We start from the raw sequence: 19243 nt of genomic DNA on the forward strand, positions 1-19243 counted from the left end.
CTCTGCTCCATCCAAAAATGTACCTGTGCAATCAATCGGGTGCTCGAAAAAGACCAAATAAAAGTGATAGATAATTGGATATCTCATTTCATGTGGACATATACAACCAGAATAAATCTGGGATAGAGCTGGTCTTAGACCCAGAGGTAACAGACAGCATCTGAGCCACTGTACCACCCAGTCCCAGAGTGTGAAAGGACAGTGTCCGACCCACTGGACCACCCAGTCCCAGAGTGAGGAAGGACAGTGTCCGACCCAATGTACCACCCAGTCCCAGAATGTGAAAGGACAGTGTCTGACCCACTGTCCCAACCAGTCCCAGAGTGTGAAAGGACAGTGTCTGACCCACTGTACCACCCAGTCCCAGAGTGTGAAAGGACAGTGTCTTACCCATTGCCCCACTCAGTCCCAGAGTGTGAAAGAACAGTGTCTGACCGACTATACCACCCAGTCCCAGAGTGTGAAAGTACAGTGTCTGACCCACCGCACACCCAGTCCCAGAGTGTGAAGGACAGTGTCTGAGCCACTGTACCACTCAGTCTTAGAGTGTGAAAGGACCCTGTCTGACCCACTGTACCACCCAATCCCAGGGTGTGAAAGGACATTGTCTGCCCCGCTGTCCCACCCAGTCCCAGGGTGTGAAAGGACATTGTCTGACCCGCTGACCCACCCAGTCCCAGAGTGTGAAAGGACAGTGTTTGACCCACTGTCCCACCCAGTCCCAGGGTGTGAAAGGACAGTGACTGACCCACTGTCCTGCCCTGTCCCTGAGTGTGAAAGGACAGTGTCTGACCCACTGCCCCACTCAGTCCCAGAGTGTGAAAGGACAGTGACTGACCCACTGTACCACACAGTCTCAGAGTGTGAAAGCACAGTTTCCGATACACTGTCCTACTCAGTCCGAGAGTGTGAAAGGACAGTGTCTGACCCACTGCCCCACTCAGTCCCAGAGTGTGAAAGGACAGTGTCTGAACAACTATACCACCCAATCCCAGAGTGTGAAAGGACAGTGTCTGACCCACCGCACACCCAGTCCCAGAGTTTGAAGGACAGTGTCTGACCCACTGTACCACTCAGTCTTGGAGTGTGAAAGGACACTGTCTGACCCACCGCACACCCAGTCCCAAAGTGTGAAGGACAGTGTCTGACCCACTGTCCCACCCAGTCCCAGCGTGTGAAAGGACAGTGACTGACCCACTGTACCACCCAGTCCCAGAGTGTGAAAGCACAGTGTCCGATACACTGTCCTACTCAGTCCTAGAGTGTGAAAGGACAGTGTCTGACCCACTGTCCCACTCAGTCCCAAAGTGTGAAAGGACAGTGTCTGACCCATTGTATCACCCAGTCCCAGAGTGTGAAAGAACAGTGTCTGACCCACTGTACCACCCAGTCCCAGAATGTGAAAGGACAGTCTTTGACCCATTGTATCACCCAGTCCCAGAGTGTGAAAGGACAGTGTCTGACCCACTGTACCACCCAGTCCCAGAGTGTGAAAGGACAGTGTCTGACCCATTGTATCACCCAGTCCCAGAATGTGAAAGGACAGTGTCTGACCCATTGCATCACCCAGTCCCAGAGTGTGAAAGGACAGTGTCTGACCGATTGTAACACCCAGTCCCAGAGTGTGAAAGGACAGTGTCTGACCCACTGTACCACCCAGTCCCAGAGTGTGAAAGGACAGTGCCTGACCCATTGTTTCAGCCAGTCCCAGAATGTGAAAGGACAGTGTCTGACCCATTGCATCACCCAAAACCAGAGTGTGAAAGGACAGTGTCTGACCCATTGTAACACCCAGTCCCAGAGTCTGAAAGGATAGTGTCTAACCCATTGTATCACCCAGTCCCAGAGTGTGAAAGGATAGTGTCTGACCCACTGTACCACCCAGTCCCAGAGTGTGGAAGGACAGAGTCTGACCCACTGCACCACCGAGTCCCAGAGTGCGAAAGGATACTGTCTGACCCATTGTATCACCCAGTCCCAGAGTGTGAAAAGATAGTGTCTGACCCACTGTATCACCCAGTCCCTGAATGTGAAAAGATAATGTCTGACCCATTGTATCACCCAGTCCCAGGGAGTGAAAGGACAGTGTCTGACCCATTGTATCACCCAGTCCCAGATTGTGAACGGACAGTGTCTGACCCACTGTCCCACTCAGTCCCAGAGTGTGAAAGGACAGTGTCTGACCCATTGTATCACCCAGTCCCAGAGTGTGAAAGGACAGTGTCTGACCCTCTGTACCACCCAGTCCCAGAGTGTGAAAGGACAGTGTCTGACCCACTGTATCACCCAGTCCCTGAATGTGAAAAGATAATGTCTGACCCATTGTATCACCCAGTCCCAGAGAGTGAAAGGACAGTGTCTGACCCATTGTATCACCCAGTCCCAGAGTGTGAAAGGACAGTGTCTGACCCATTGTATCACCCAGTCCCTGAATGTGAACTGACAGTGTCTGACCCACTGTACCACCCAGTCCCAGAGTGTGAAAGGACAGTGTCTGACCCACTGTACCACCCAGTCCCAGAGTGTGAAAGGACAGTGTCTGACCCACTGTACCACCCAGTCCCAGAATGTGAAAGGACAGTGTCTGACCCACTGTACCACTCAGTCTTAGAGTGTGAAAGGATAGTGTCTGACCCACTGTATCACCCAGTCCCAGAGTGTGAAAGGACAGTGTCTGACCCACTGTATCACCCAGTCCCTGAATGTGAAAAGATAATGTCTGACCCATTGTATCACCCAGTCCCAGAGAGTGAAAGGACAGTCTCTGACCCATTGTATCACCCAGTCCCAGAGTGTGGAAGGACAGAGTCTGACCCACTGCACCACCCAGTCCCAGAGTGTGGAAGGACAGAGTCTGACACACTGCACCACCCAGTCCCAGAGTGCGAAAGGATACTGTCTGACCCATTGTATCACCCAGTCCCAGAGTGTGAAGGGATAGTGTCTGACCCACTGTATCGCCCAGTCCCAGAGTGTGAAAGGACAGTGTCTGACCCACTGTATCACCCAGTCCCTGAATGTGAAAAGATAATGTCTGACCCATTGTATCACCCAGTCCCAGAGTGTGAAAGGATAGTGTCTGACCCATTGTATCACCCAGTCCCAGATTGTGAACGGACAGTGTCTGACCCATTGTATCACCCAGTCCCAGAGTGTGAAAGGACAGTGTCTGACCCATTGTATCACCCAGTCCCAGAGTGTGAAAGGATAGTTTCTGACCCACTGTATCACCCAGTCCCAGAGTGTGAAAGGACAGTGTCTGACCCATTGTATCACCCAGTCCCAGATTGTGAACGGACAGTGTCTGACCCATTGTATCACCCAGTCCCAGAGTGTGAAAGGACAGTGTCTGACCCATTGTATCACCCAGTCCCAGAGTGTGAAAGGATAGTTTCTGACCCACTGTATCACCCAGTCCCAGAGTGTGAAAGGACAGTGTCTGACCCATTGTATCACCCAGTCCCAGAGTGTGAAAGGATAGTGTCTGACCCACTGTATCACCCAGTCCCTGAATGTGAAAAGATAATGTCTGACCCATTGTATCACCCAGTCCCAGAGTGTGAAAGGACAGTGTCTGACCCACTGTATCACCCAGTCCCAGAGTGTGAAAGGACAGTGTCTGACCCATTGTATCACCCAGTCCCAGAGTGTGAAAGGATAGTGTCTGACCCACTGTATCACCCAGTCCCTGAATGTGAAAAGATAATGTCTGACCCATTGTATCACCCAGTCCCAGAGTGTGAAAGGACAGTGTCTGACCCATTGTATCACCCAGTCCCAGATAGTGAACGGACAGTGTCTGACCCACTGTCCCACTCAGTCCCAGAGTGTGAAAGGACAGTGTCTGACCCATTGTATCACCCAGTCCCAGAGTGTGAAAGGACAGTGTCTGACCCTCTGTACCACCCAGTCCCAGAGTGTGAAAGGACAGTGTCTGACCCACTGTATCACCCAGTCCCTGAATGTGAAAAGATAATGTCTGACCCATTGTATCACCCAGTCCCAGAGTGTGAAAGGATAGTCTCTGACCCATCGTGTCACCCAGTCCCAGAGTGTGAAAGGATAGTGTCTGACCCACTGTACCACCCAGTCCCAGAGTGTGAAAGGACAGTGTCTGACCCACTGTCCCACCCAGTCCCAGAGTGTGAAAGGGCAGTGTCTGACCCACTGTACCACCCAGTCCCAGAATGTGAAATGACAGTGTCTGACCCACTGTACCACTCAGTCTTCGAGTGTGAAAGGACAGTGTCTGACCCACTGTCCCACCCAGTCCCAGAGTGTGAAAGGGCAGTGTCTGACCCACTGTACCACCCAGTCCCAGAATGTGAAATGACAGTGTCTGACCCACTGTACCACTCAGTCTTCGAGTGTGAAAGGACAGTGTCTGACCCACTGTATCACCCAGTCCCAGAGTGTGAAAGGACAGTGTCTGACCCACTGTACCACCCAGTCCCAGAGTGTGAATGGACAGTGTCTGACCCACTGTGCCACCCAGTCTCAGAGTGCAAAAGGACAGTGTCTGACCCACGGCACCACCCAGTCCCAGAGTGTGAAAGGACAGTGTCTGACCCACTGTATCACCCAGTCCCTGAATGTGAAAAGATAGTGTCTGACCCATTGTATCACCCAGTCCCAGAGAGTGAAAGGACAGTGTCTGACCCATTGTATCACCCAGTCCCAGAGTGTGAAAGGACAGTGTCTGACCCATTGTATCACCCAGTCCCAGAGTGTGAAAAGACAGTGTCTGACCCATTGTATCACCCAGTCCCAGATTGTGAACGGACAGTGTCTGACCCACTGTACCACCCAGTCCCAAAGTGGGAAAGGACAGTGTCTGACCCACTGTACCACCCAGTCCCAGAATGTGAAATGACAGTGTCTGACCCACTGCACCACCCAGTCCCAGAGTGCGAAAGGATACTGTCTGACCCATTGTATCACCCAGTCCCAGAGTGTGAAAGGATAGTGTCTGACCCACTGTATCACCCAGTCCCAGAGTGTGAAAGGACAGTGTCTGACCCACTATACCACCCAGTCCCAGTGTGTGAAAGGACTAAGTCTGAAACACTGCCGCACCCAGTCCCAGAGTGTGAAAAGACAGTGTCTGACCCACTGCCCCACTCAGTCCCAGAGTGGAAAGGACAGTGTCTGACCCACTGTCCCACTCAGTCCCAGAGTGTGAAAGGACAGTGTCTGACCCATTGTATCACCCAGTCCCAGAGTGTGAAAGGACAGTGTCTGACCCTCTGTACCACCCAGACCCAGAGTGTGAAAGGACAGTGTCTGACCCACTGTATCACCCAGTCCCTGAATGTGAAAAGATAGTGTCTGACCCATTGTATCACCCAGTCCCAGAGAGTGAAAGGACAGTGTCTGACCCATTGTATCACCCAGTCCCAGAGTGTGAAAGGACAGTGTCTGACCCATTGTATCACCCAGTCCCAGAGTGTGAAAGGATAGTGTCTGACCCATTGTATCACCCAGTCCCAGAGAGTGAAAGGACAGTGTCTGACCCATTGTATCACCCAGTCCCAGAGTGTGAAAGGACAGTGTCTGACACATTGTATCACCCAGTCCCAGAGTGTGAAAGGACAGTGTCTGACCCACTGTACCACCCAGTCCCAGAATGTGAAAGGACAGTGTCTGACCCACTGTACCACTCAGTCTTAGAGTGTGAAAGGATAGTCTCTGACCCATCGTGTCACCCAGTCCCAGAGTGTGAATGGATAGTGTCTGACCCACTGTACCACCCAGTCCCAGAGTGTGGAAGGACAGTGTCTGACCCACTGCAACACCCAGTCCCAGAGTGTGAAAGGATACTGTCTGACCCATTGTATCACCCAGTCCCAGAGTGTGAAAGGACAGTGTCTGACCCACTGTACCACCCAGTCCCAGAGTGGGAAAGGGCAGTGTCTGACCCACTGTACCACCCAGTCCCAGAATGTGAAATGACAGTGTCTGACCCACTGTACCACTCAGTCTTCGAGTGTGAAAGGACAGTGTCTGACCCACTGTATCACCCAGTCCCAGAGTGTGAAAGGACAGTGTCTGACCCACTGTACCACCCAGTCCCAGAGTGTGAATGGACAGTGTCTGACCCACTGTGCCACCCAGTCCCAGAATGTGAAAGGACAGAGTCTGACCCACTGCACCACCCAGTCCCAGAATGTGAAAGGACAGAGTCTGACCCACTGCACCACCCAGTCCCAGTGTGTGAAAGGACTAAGTCTGAAACACTGCCGCACCCAGTCCCAGAGTGTGAAAAGACAGTGTCTGACCCACTGCCCCACTCAGTCCCAGAGTGGATAGGACAGTGTCTGACCCACTGTCCCACTCAGTCCCAGAGTGTGAAAGGACAGTGTCTGACCCATTGTATCACCCAGTCCCAGAGTGTGAAAGGACAGTGTCTGACCCTCTGTACCACCCAGTCCCAGAGTGTGAAAGGACAATGTCTGACCCACTGTATCACCCAGTCCCTGAATGTGAAAAGATAGTGTCTGACCCATTGTATCACCCAGTCCCAGAGAGTGAAAGGACAGTGTCTGACCCATTCTATCACCCAGTCCCAGAGTGTGAAAGGACAGTGTCTGACCCATTGTATCACCCAGTCCCAGAGTGTGAAAGGATAGTGTCTGACCCATTGTATCACCCAGTCCCAGAGAGTGAAAGGAAAGTGTCTGACCCATTGTATCACCCAGTCCCAGAGTGTGAAAGGACAGTGTCTGACCCATTGTATCACCCAGTCCCAGAGTGTGAAAGGACAGTGTCTGACCCACTGTACCAACCAGTCCCAGAATGTGAAAGGACAGTGTCTGACCCACTGTACCACTCAGTCTTAGAGTGTGAAAGGATAGTCTCTGACCCATCGTGTCACCCAGTCCCAGAGTGTGAAAGGATAGTGTCTGACCCACTGTACCACCCAGTCCCAGAGTGTGGAAGGACAGTGTCTGACCCACTGCAACACCCAGTCCCAGAGTGTGAAAGGATACTGTCTGACCCATTGTATCACCCAGTCCCAGAGTGTGAAAGGACAGTGTCTGACCCACTGTACCACCCAGTCCCAGAGTGGGAAAGGGCAGTGTCTGACCCACTGTACCACCCAGTCCCAGAATGTGAAATGACAGTGTCTGACCCACTGTACCACTCAGTCTTCGAGTGTGAAAGGACAGTGTCTGACCCACTGTATCACCCAGTCCCAGAGTGTGAAAGGACAGTGTCTGACCCACTGTACCACCCAGTCCCAGAGTGTGAATGGACAGTGTCTGACCCACTGTGCCACCCAGTCCCAGAGTGCAAAAGGACAGTGTCTGACCCACGGCACCACCCAGTCCCAGAATGTGAAAGGACAGTGTCTGACCCACTGTACCACCCAGTCCCAGAGTGCGAAAGGACAGTGTCTGACCCACTGTACCACCCAGTCCCAGAGTGTGAAAGGACAGTGTCTGACCCACTGCCCCACTCAGTCCCAGAGTGTGAAAGAACAGTGTCGGACAGACTATACCACTCAGTCCCGGAGGGTGAAAGGACAGTGTCGGACCCACCGCACACACAGTCCCAGAGTGTGAAAGCACAGTGTCTGACACACTGTCCCACCAGGTCCCAGAGTTTGAATGGACAGTGTCTGACCCACTGTCCCACCCAGTCCCAGCGTGTGAAAGGACAGTGACTGACCCACTGTACCACCCAGTCCCAGAGTGTGAAAGGACTGTGTCTGAACCACTGTCCTGCCCTGTCCCTGAGTGTGAAAGGACAGTGTCTGACCCACTGCCCCACTCAGTCGCAGAGTGTGAAAGGACAGTGTCTGACCCACTATACCACGCAGTCCCAGAGTGTGAAAGGACAGTGTCTGACCCACTGCCCCACTCAGTCGCAGAGTGTGAAAGGACAGTGTCTGACCCACTATACCACGCAGTCCCAGAGTGTGAAAGGATAGTGTCTGACCCACTGCCCCACTCAGTCCCATAGTGTGAAAGAACAGTGTCGGACAGACTATACCACCCAGTCCCAGAGTGTGAAAGGACAGTGTCTGACCCACCGCACACACAGTCCCAGAGTGTGAAGGACAGTGTCTGACCCACTGTACCACTCAGTCTTAGAGTGTGAAAGGACACTGTCTGACCCATTGTATCACCCAGTCCCTGAATGTGAAAAGATAATGTCTGACCCATTGTATCACCCAGTCCCAGAGAGTGAAAGGACAGTGTCTGACCCATTGTATCACCCAGTCCCAGAGTGTGAAAGGATAGTGTCTGACCCGCTGTATCACCCAGTCCCAGAGTGTGAAAGGACAGTGTCTGACCCACTGTATCAACCAGTCCTGAATGTGAAAAGATAATGTCTGACCCATTGTATCACCCAGTCCCAGAGAGTGAAAGGACAGTGTCTGACCCATTGTATCACCCAGTCCCAGAGTGTGAAAGGATAGTGTCTGACCCGCTGTATCACCCAGTCCCAGAGTGTGAAAGGACAGTGTCTGACCCACTGTATCAACCAGTCCTGAATGTGAAAAGATAATGTCTGACCCATTGTATCACCCAGTCCCAGAGAGTGAAAGGACAGTGTCTGACCCATTGTATCACCCAGTCCCAGAGTGTGAAAGGACAGTGTCTGACCCATTGTATCACCCAGTCCCAGAGTGTGAAAGGACAGTGTCTGACCCATTGTATCACCCAGTCCCAGAGTGTGAAAGGATAGTTTCTGACCCACTGTATCACCCAGTCCCAGAGTGTGAAAGGACAGTGTCTGACCCATTGTATCACCCAGTCCCAGAGTGTGAAAGGATAGTGTCTGACCCACTGTATCACCCAGTCCCTGAATGTGAAAAGATAATGTCTGACCCATTGTATCACCCAGTCCCAGAGTGTGAAAGGACAGTGTCTGACCCACTGTATCACCCAGTCCCAGAGTGTGAAAGGACAGTGTCTGACCCATTGTATCACCCAGTCCCAGAGTGTGAAAGGATAGTGTCTGACCCACTGTATCACCCAGTCCCTGAATGTGAAAAGATAATGTCTGACCCATTGTATCACCCAGTCCCAGAGTGTGAAAGGACAGTGTCTGACCCATTGTATCACCCAGTCCCAGATAGTGAACGGACAGTGTCTGACCCACTGTCCCACTCAGTCCCAGAGTGTGAAAGGACAGTGTCTGACCCATTGTATCACCCAGTCCCAGAGTGTGAAAGGACAGTGTCTGACCCTCTGTACCACCCAGTCCCAGAGTGTGAAAGGACAGTGTCTGACCCACTGTATCACCCAGTCCCTGAATGTGAAAAGATAATGTCTGACCCATTGTATCACCCAGTCCCAGAGTGTGAAAGGATAGTCTCTGACCCATCGTGTCACCCAGTCCCAGAGTGTGAAAGGATAGTGTCTGACCCACTGTACCACCCAGTCCCAGAGTGTGAAAGGACAGTGTCTGACCCACTGTCCCACCCAGTCCCAGAGTGTGAAAGGGCAGTGTCTGACCCACTGTACCACCCAGTCCCAGAATGTGAAATGACAGTGTCTGACCCACTGTACCACTCAGTCTTCGAGTGTGAAAGGACAGTGTCTGACCCACTGTCCCACCCAGTCCCAGAGTGTGAAAGGGCAGTGTCTGACCCACTGTACCACCCAGTCCCAGAATGTGAAATGACAGTGTCTGACCCACTGTACCACTCAGTCTTCGAGTGTGAAAGGACAGTGTCTGACCCACTGTATCACCCAGTCCCAGAGTGTGAAAGGACAGTGTCTGACCCACTGTACCACCCAGTCCCAGAGTGTGAATGGACAGTGTCTGACCCACTGTGCCACCCAGTCTCAGAGTGCAAAAGGACAGTGTCTGGCCCACGGCACCACCCAGTCCCAGAGTGTGAAAGGACAGTGTCTGACCCACTGTATCACCCAGTCCCTGAATGTGAAAGATAGTGTCTGACCCATTGTATCACCCAGTCCCAGAGAGTGAAAGGACAGTGTCTGACCCATTGTATCACCCAGTCCCAGAGTGTGAAAGGACAGTGTCTGACCCATTGTATCACCCAGTCCCAGAGTGTGAAAAGACAGTGTCTGACCCATTGTATCACCCAGTCCCAGATTGTGAACGGACAGTGTCTGACCCACTGTACCACCCAGTCCCAAAGTGGGAAAGGACAGTGTCTGACCCACTGTACCACCCAGTCCCAGAATGTGAAATGACAGTGTCTGACCCACTGCACCACCCAGTCCCAGAGTGCGAAAGGATACTGTCTGACCCATTGTATCACCCAGTCCCAGAGTGTGAAAGGATAGTGTCTGACCCACTGTATCACCCAGTCCCAGAGTGTGAAAGGACAGTGTCTGACCCACTATACCACCCAGTCCCAGTGTGTGAAAGGACTAAGTCTGAAACACTGCCGCACCCAGTCCCAGAGTGTGAAAAGACAGTGTCTGACCCACTGCCCCACTCAGTCCCAGAGTGGAAAGGACAGTGTCTGACCCACTGTCCCACTCAGTCCCAGAGTGTGAAAGGACAGTGTCTGACCCATTGTATCACCCAGTCCCAGAGTGTGAAAGGACAGTGTCTGACCCTCTGTACCACCCAGACCCAGAGTGTGAAAGGACAGTGTCTGACCCACTGTATCACCCAGTCCCTGAATGTGAAAAGATAGTGTCTGACCCATTGTATCACCCAGTCCCAGAGAGTGAAAGGACAGTGTCTGACCCATTGTATCACCCAGTCCCAGAGTGTGAAAGGACAGTGTCTGACCCATTGTATCACCCAGTCCCAGAGTGTGAAAGGATAGTGTCTGACCCATTGTATCACCCAGTCCCAGAGAGTGAAAGGACAGTGTCTGACCCATTGTATCACCCAGTCCCAGAGTGTGAAAGGACAGTGTCTGACACATTGTATCACCCAGTCCCAGAGTGTGAAAGGACAGTGTCTGACCCACTGTACCACCCAGTCCCAGAATGTGAAAGGACAGTGTCTGACCCACTGTACCACTCAGTCTTAGAGTGTGAAAGGATAGTCTCTGACCCATCGTGTCACCCAGTCCCAGAGTGTGAATGGATAGTGTCTGACCCACTGTACCACCCAGTCCCAGAGTGTGGAAGGACAGTGTCTGACCCACTGCAACACCCAGTCCCAGAGTGTGAAAGGATACTGTCTGACCCATTGTATCACCCAGTCCCAGAGTGTGAAAGGACAGTGTCTGACCCACTGTACCACCCAGTCCCAGAGTGGGAAAGGGCAGTGTCTGACCCACTGTACCACCCAGTCCCAGAATGTGAAATGACAGTGTCTGACCCACTGTACCACTCAGTCTTCGAGTGTGAAAGGACAGTGTCTGACCCACTGTATCACCCAGTCCCAGAGTGTGAAAGGACAGTGTCTGACCCACTGTACCACCCAGTCCCAGAGTGTGAATGGACAGTGTCTGACCCACTGTACCACCCAGTCCCAGAATGTGAAAGGACAGAGTCTGACCCACTGCACCACCCAGTCCCAGAATGTGAAAGGACAGAGTCTGACCCACTGCACCACCCAGTCCCAGTGTGTGAAAGGACTAAGTCTGAAACACTGCCGCACCCAGTCCCAGAGTGTGAAAAGACAGTGTCTGACCCACTGCCCCACTCAGTCCCAGAGTGGATAGGACAGTGTCTGACCCACTGTCCCACTCAGTCCCAGAGTGTGAAAGGACAGTGTCTGACCCATTGTATCACCCAGTCCCAGAGTGTGAAAGGACAGTGTCTGACCCTCTGTACCACCCAGTCCCAGAGTGTGAAAGGACAATGTCTGACCCACTGTATCACCCAGTCCCTGAATGTGAAAAGATAGTGTCTGACCCATTGTATCACCCAGTCCCAGAGAGTGAAAGGACAGTGTCTGACCCATTCTATCACCCAGTCCCAGAGTGTGAAAGGACAGTGTCTGACCCATTGTATCACCCAGTCCCAGAGTGTGAAAGGATAGTGTCTGACCCATTGTATCACCCAGTCCCAGAGAGTGAAAGGAAAGTGTCTGACCCATTGTATCACCCAGTCCCAGAGTGTGAAAGGACAGTGTCTGACCCATTGTATCACCCAGTCCCAGAGTGTGAAAGGACAGTGTCTGACCCACTGTACCAACCAGTCCCAGAATGTGAAAGGACAGTGTCTGACCCACTGTACCACTCAGTCTTAGAGTGTGAAAGGATAGTCTCTGACCCATCGTGTCACCCAGTCCCAGAGTGTGAAAGGATAGTGTCTGACCCACTGTACCACCCAGTCCCAGAGTGTGGAAGGACAGTGTCTGACCCACTGCAACACCCAGTCCCAGAGTGTGAAAGGATACTGTCTGACCCATTGTATCACCCAGTCCCAGAGTGTGAAAGGACAGTGTCTGACCCACTGTACCACCCAGTCCCAGAGTGGGAAAGGGCAGTGTCTGACCCACTGTACCACCCAGTCCCAGAATGTGAAATGACAGTGTCTGACCCACTGTACCACTCAGTCTTTGAGTGTGAAAGGACAGTGTCTGACCCACTGTATCACCCAGTCCCAGAGTGTGAAAGGACAGTGTCTGACCCACTGTACCACCCAGTCCCAGAGTGTGAATGGACAGTGTCTGACCCACTGTGCCACCCAGTCCCAGAGTGCAAAAGGACAGTGTCTGACCCACGGCACCACCCAGTCCCAGAATGTGAAAGGACAGTGTCTGACCCACTGTACCACCCAGTCCCAGAGTGCGAAAGGACAGTGTCTGACCCACTGTACCACCCAGTCCCAGAGTGTGAAAGGACAGTGTCTGACCCACTGCCCCACTCAGTCCCAGAGTGTGAAAGAACAGTGTCGGACAGACTATACCACTCAGTCCCGGAGGGTGAAAGGACAGTGTCGGACCCACCGCACACACAGTCCCAGAGTGTGAAAGCACAGTGTCTGACACACTGTCCCACCAGGTCCCAGAGTTTGAATGGACAGTGTCTGACCCACTGTCCCACCCAGTCCCAGCGTGTGAAAGGACAGTGACTGACCCACTGTACCACCCAGTCCCAGAGTGTGAAAGGACTGTGTCTGAACCACTGTCCTGCCCTGTCCCTGAGTGTGAAAGGACAGTGTCTGACCCACTGCCCCACTCAGTCGCAGAGTGTGAAAGGACAGTGTCTGACCCACTATACCACGCAGTCCCAGAGTGTGAAAGGACAGTGTCTGACCCACTGCCCCACTCAGTCGCAGAGTGTGAAAGGACAGTGTCTGACCCACTATACCACGCAGTCCCAGAGTGTGAAAGGATAGTGTCTGACCCACTGCCCCACTCAGTCCCATAGTGTGAAAGAACAGTGTCGGACAGACTATACCACCCAGTCCCAGAGTGTGAAAGGACAGTGTCTGACCCACCGCACACACAGTCCCAGAGTGTGAAGGACAGTGTCTGACCCACTGTACCACTCAGTCTTAGAGTGTGAAAGGACACTGTCTGACCCATTGTATCACCCAGTCCCTGAATGTGAAAAGATAATGTCTGACCCATTGTATCACCCAGTCCCAGAGAGTGAAAGGACAGTGTCTGACCCATTGTATCACCCAGTCCCAGAGTGTGAAAGGATAGTGTCTGACCCGCTGTATCACCCAGTCCCAGAGTGTGAAAGGACAGTGTCTGACCCACTGTATCAACCAGTCCTGAATGTGAAAAGATAATGTCTGACCCATTGTATCACCCAGTCCCAGAGAGTGAAAGGACAGTGTCTGACCCATTGTATCACCCAGTCCCAGAGTGTGAAAGGACAGTGTCTGACCCATTGTATCACCCAGTCCCAGATTGTGAACGGACAGTGTCTGACCCACTGTCCCACTCAGTCCCAGAGTGTGAAAGGACAGTGTCTGACCCATTGGATCACCCAGTCCCAGAGTGTGAAAGGACAGTGTCTGACCCTCTGTACCACCCAGTCCCAGAGTGTGAAAGGACAGTGTCTGACCCACTGTATCACCCAGTCCCTGAATGTGTAAAGATAATGTCTGACCCATTGTATCACCCAGTCCCAGAGTGTGAAAGGACAGTGTCTGACCCATTGTATCACCCAGTCCCAGAGTGTGAAAGGATAGTGTCTGACCCATTGTATCACCCAGTCCCAGATTGTGAACGGACAGTGTCTGACCCATTGTATCACCCAGTCCCAGAGTGTGAAAGGACAGTGTCTGACCCACTGTACCACCCAGTCCCAGAATGTGAAAGGACAGTGTCTGGCCCATTGTACCACCCAGTCCCAGAGCATGAAATGACAGTGTCTGACCCACTGTACAACTCAGTCTTCGAGTGTGAAAGGACAGTGTCTGACCCACTGTATCACCCAGTCCCAGAGTGTGAAAGGACAGTGTCTGACCCACTGTACCACCCAGTCCCAGAATGTGAAAGGACAGAGTCTGACCCACTGCACCACCCAGTCCCAGTGTGTGAAAGGACTAAGTCTGAAACACTGCCGCACCCAGTCCCAGAGTGTGAAAAGACAGTGTCTGACCCACTGCCCCACTCAGTCCCAGAGTGGATAGGACAGTGTCTGACCCACTGTCCCACTCAGTCCCAGAGTGTGAAAGGACAGTGTCTGACCCATTGTATCACCCAGTCCCAGAGTGTGAAAGGACAGTGTCTGACCCTCTGTACCACCCAGTCCCAGAGTGTGAAAGGACAATGTCTGACCCACTGTATCACCCAGTCCCTGAATGTGAAAAGATAGTGTCTGACCCATTGTATCACCCAGTCCCAGAGAGTGAAAGGACAGTGTCTGACCCATTCTATCACCCAGTCCCAGAGTGTGAAAGGACAGTGTCTGACCCATTGTATCACCCAGTCCCAGAGTGTGAAAGGATAGTGTCTGACCCATTGTATCACCCAGTCCCAGAGAGTGAAAGGAAAGTGTCTGACCCATTGTATCACCCAGTCCCAGAGTGTGAAAGGACAGTGTCTGACCCATTGTATCACCCAGTCCCAGAGTGTGAAAGGACAGTGTCTGACCCACTGTACCAACCAGTCCCAGAATGTGAAAGGACAGTGTCTGACCCACTGTACCACTCAGTCTTAGAGTGTGAAAGGATAGTCTCTGACCCATCGTGTCACCCAGTCCCAGAGTGTGAAAGGATAGTGTCTGACCCACTGTACCACCCAGTCCCAGAGTGTGGAAGGACAGTGTCTGACCCACTGCAACACCCAGTCCCAGAGTGTGAAAGGATACTGTCTGACCCATTGTATCACCCAGTCCCAGAGTGTGAAAGGACAGTGTCTGACCCACTGTACCACCCAGTCCCAGAGTGGGAAAGGGCAGTGTCTGACCCACTGTACCACCCAGTCCCAGAATGTGAAATGACAGTGTCTGACCCACTGTACCACTCAGTCTTCGAGTGTGAAAGGACAGTGTCTGACCCACTGTATCACCCAGTCCCAGAGTGTGAAAGGACAGTGTCTGACCCACTGTACCACCCAGTCCCAGAGTGTGAATGGACAGTGTCTGACCCACTGTGCCACCCAGTCCCAGAGTGCAAAAGGACAGTGTCTGACCCACGGCACCACCCAGTCCCAGAATGTGAAAGGACAGTGTCTGACCCACTGTACCACCCAGTCCCAGAGTGCGAAAGGACAGTGTCTGACCCACTGTACCACCCAGTCCCAGAGTGTGAAAGGACAGTGTCTGACCCACTGCCCCACTCAGTCCCAGAGTGTGAAAGAACAGTGTCGGACAGACTATACCACTCAGTCCCGGAGGGTGAAAGGACAGTGTCGGACCCACCGCACACACAGTCCCAGAGTGTGAAAGCACAGTGTCTGACACACTGTCCCACCAGGTCCCAGAGTTTGAATGGACAGTGTCTGACCCACTGTCCCACCCAGTCCCAGCGTGTGAAAGGACAGTGACTGACCCACTGTACCACCCAGTCCCAGAGTGTGAAAGGACTGTGTCTGAACCACTGTCCTGCCCTGTCCCTGAGTGTGAAAGGACAGTGTCTGACCCACTGCCCCACTCAGTCGCAGAGCGTGAAAGGACAGTGTCTGACCCACTATACCACGCAGTCCCAGAGTGTGAAAGGACAGTGTCTGACCCACTGCCCCACTCAGTCGCAGAGTGTGAAAGGACAGTGTCTGACCCACTATACCACGCAGTCCCAGAGTGTGAAAGGATAGTGTCTGACCCACTGCCCCACTCAGTCCCATAGTGTGAAAGAACAGTGTCGGACAGACTATACCACCCAGTCCCAGAGTGTGAAAGGACAGTGTCTGACCCACCGCACACACAGTCCCAGAGTGTGAAGGACAGTGTCTGACCCACTGTACCACTCAGTCTTAGAGTGTGAAAGGACACTGTCTGACCCATTGTATCACCCAGTCCCTGAATGTGAAAAGATAATGTCTGACCCATTGTATCACCCAGTCCCAGAGAGTGAAAGGACAGTGTCTGACCCATTGTATCACCCAGTCCCAGAGTGTGAAAGGATAGTGTCTGACCCGCTGTATCACCCAGTCCCAGAGTGTGAAAGGACAGTGTCTGACCCACTGTATCAACCAGTCCTGAATGTGAAAAGATAATGTCTGACCCATTGTATCACCCAGTCCCAGAGAGTGAAAGGACAGTATCTGACCCATTGTATCACCCAGTCCCAGAGTGTGAAAGGACAGTGTCTGACCCATTGTATCACCCAGTCCCAGATTGTGAACGGACAGTGTCTGACCCACTGTCCCACTCAGTCCCAGAGTGTGAAAGGACAGTGTCTGACCCATTGGATCACCCAGTCCCAGAGTGTGAAAGGACAGTGTCTGACCCTCTGTACCACCCAGTCCCAGAGTGTGAAAGGACAGTGTCTGACCCACTGTATCACCCAGTCCCTGAATGTGTAAAGATAATGTCTGACCCATTGTATCACCCAGTCCCAGAGTGTGAAAGGACAGTGTCTGACCCATTGTATCACCCAGTCCCAGAGTGTGAAAGGATAGTGTCTGACCCATTGTATCACCCAGTCCCAGATTGTGAACGGACAGTGTCTGACCCATTGTATCACCCAGTCCCAGAGTGTGAAAGGACAGTGTCTGACCCACTGTACCACCCAGTCCCAGAATGTGAAAGGACAGTGTCTGGCCCATTGTACCACCCAGTCCCAGAGCATGAAATGACAGTGTCTGACCCACTGTACAACTCAGTCTTCGAGTGTGAAAGGACAGTGTCTGACCCACTGTATCACCCAGTCCCAGAGTGTGAAAGGACAGTGTCTGACCCACTGTACCACCCAGTCCCAGAATGTGAAAGGACAGAGTCTGACCCACTGCACCACCCAGTCCCAGTGTGTGAAAGGACTAAGTCTGAAACACTGCCGCACCCAGTCCCAGAGTGTGAAAAGACAGTGTCTGACCCACTGCCCCACTCAGTCCCAGAGTGGATAGGACAGTGTCTGACCCACTGTCCCACTCAGTCCCAGAGTGTGAAAGGACAGTGTCTGACCCATTGTATCACCCAGTCCCAGAGTGTGAAAGGACAGTGTCTGACCCTCTGTACCACCCAGTCCCAGAGTGTGAAAGGACAATGTCTGACCCACTGTATCACCCAGTCCCTGAATGTGAAAAGATAGTGTCTGACCCATTGTATCACCCAGTCCCAGAGAGTGAAAGGACAGTGTCTGACCCATTCTATCACCCAGTCCCAGAGTGTGAAAGGACAGTGTCTGACCCATTGTATCACCCAGTCCCAGAGTGTGAAAGGATAGTGTCTGACCCATTGTATCACCCAGTCCCAGAGAGTGAAAGGAAAGTGTCTGACCCATTGTATCACCCAGTCCCAGAGTGTGAAAGGACAGTGTCTGACCCATTGTATCACCCAGTCCCAGAGTGTGAAAGGACAGTGTCTGACCCACTGTACCAACCAGTCCCAGAATGTGAAAGGACAGTGTCTGACCCACTGTACCACTCAGTCTTAGAGTGTGAAAGGATAGTCTCTGACCCATCGTGTCACCCAGTCCCAGAGTGTGAAAGGATAGTGTCTGACCCACTGTACCACCCAGTCCCAGAGTGTGGAAGGACAGTGTCTGACCCACTGCAACACCCAGTCCCAGAGTGTGAAAGGATACTGTCTGACCCATTGTATCACCCAGTCCCAGAGTGTGAAAGGACAGTGTCTGACCCACTGTACCACCCAGTCCCAGAGTGGGAAAGGGCAGTGTCTGACCCACTGTACCACCCAGTCCCAGAATGTGAAATGACAGTGTCTGACCCACTGTACCACTCAGTCTTCGAGTGTGAAAGGACAGTGTCTGACCCACTGTATCACCCAGTCCCAGAGTGTGAAAGGACAGTGTCTGACCCACTGTACCACCCAGTCCCAGAATGTGAAAGGACAGAGTCTGACCCACTGCACCACCCAGTCCCAGAGTGTGGAAGGACAGAGTCTGACACACTGCACCACCCAGTCCCAGAGTGCGAAAGGATACTGTCTGACCCATTGTATCACCCAGTCCCAGAGTGTGAAAGGATAGTGTCTGACCCACTGTATCACCCAGTCCTAGAGTGTGAAAGGACAGTGTCTGACCCACTGTATCACCCAGTCCCTGAATGTGAAAAGATAATGTCTGACCCATTGTATCACCCAGTCCCAGAGAGTGAAAGGACAGTGTCTGACCCATTGTATCACCCAGTCCCAGAGTGTGAAAGGATAGTGTCTGACCCATTGTATCACCCAGTCCCAGATTGTGAACGGACAGTGTCTGACCCACTGTCCCACTCAGTCCCAGAGTGTGAAAGGATAGTGTCTGACCCATTGTATCACCCAGTCCCAGAGTGTGAAAGGACAGTGTCTGACCCTCTGTACCACCCAGTCCCAGAGTGTGAAAGGACAGTGTCTGACCCACTGTATCACCCAGTCCCTGAATGTGAAAAGATAATGTCTGACCCATTGTATCACCCAGTCCCAGAGAGTGAAAGGACAGTGTCTGACCCATTGTATCACCCAGTCCCAGAGTGTGAAAGGACAGTGTCTGACCCATTGTATCACCCAGTCCCAGAGTGTGAAAGGACAGTGTCTGACCCACTGTATCACCCAGTCCCTGAATGTGAAAAGATAATGTCTGACCCCTTGTATCACCCAGTCCCAGAGAGTGAAAGGACAGTGTCTGACCCATTGTATCACCCAGTCCCAGAGTGTGAAAGGATAGTGTCTGACCCACGGCACCACCCAGTCCCAGAGTGTGAAAGGACAGTGTCTGACCCACTGTATCACCCAGTCCCTGAATGTGAAAAGATAGTGTCTGACCCATTGTATCACCCAGTCCCAGAG

The 19243-nt window shown here is 52.5% G+C and overlaps 1 protein-coding gene across 1 annotated transcript in view; it reads right to left on the bottom strand.

Annotated features, from left to right (window-relative positions):
- The window catches only part of LOC137375169 (erythroferrone-like), a 305058-nt gene that overhangs the window by 69941 nt on the left and 215874 nt on the right, over positions 1-19243 (bottom strand). The gene's annotated exons all lie outside the window — the stretch shown is intronic.

Source organism: Heterodontus francisci, chromosome 11, assembly GCF_036365525.1.
Source record: "Heterodontus francisci isolate sHetFra1 chromosome 11, sHetFra1.hap1, whole genome shotgun sequence".
In the NCBI taxonomy this organism is placed as follows: Eukaryota; Metazoa; Chordata; class Chondrichthyes; order Heterodontiformes; family Heterodontidae; genus Heterodontus; species Heterodontus francisci.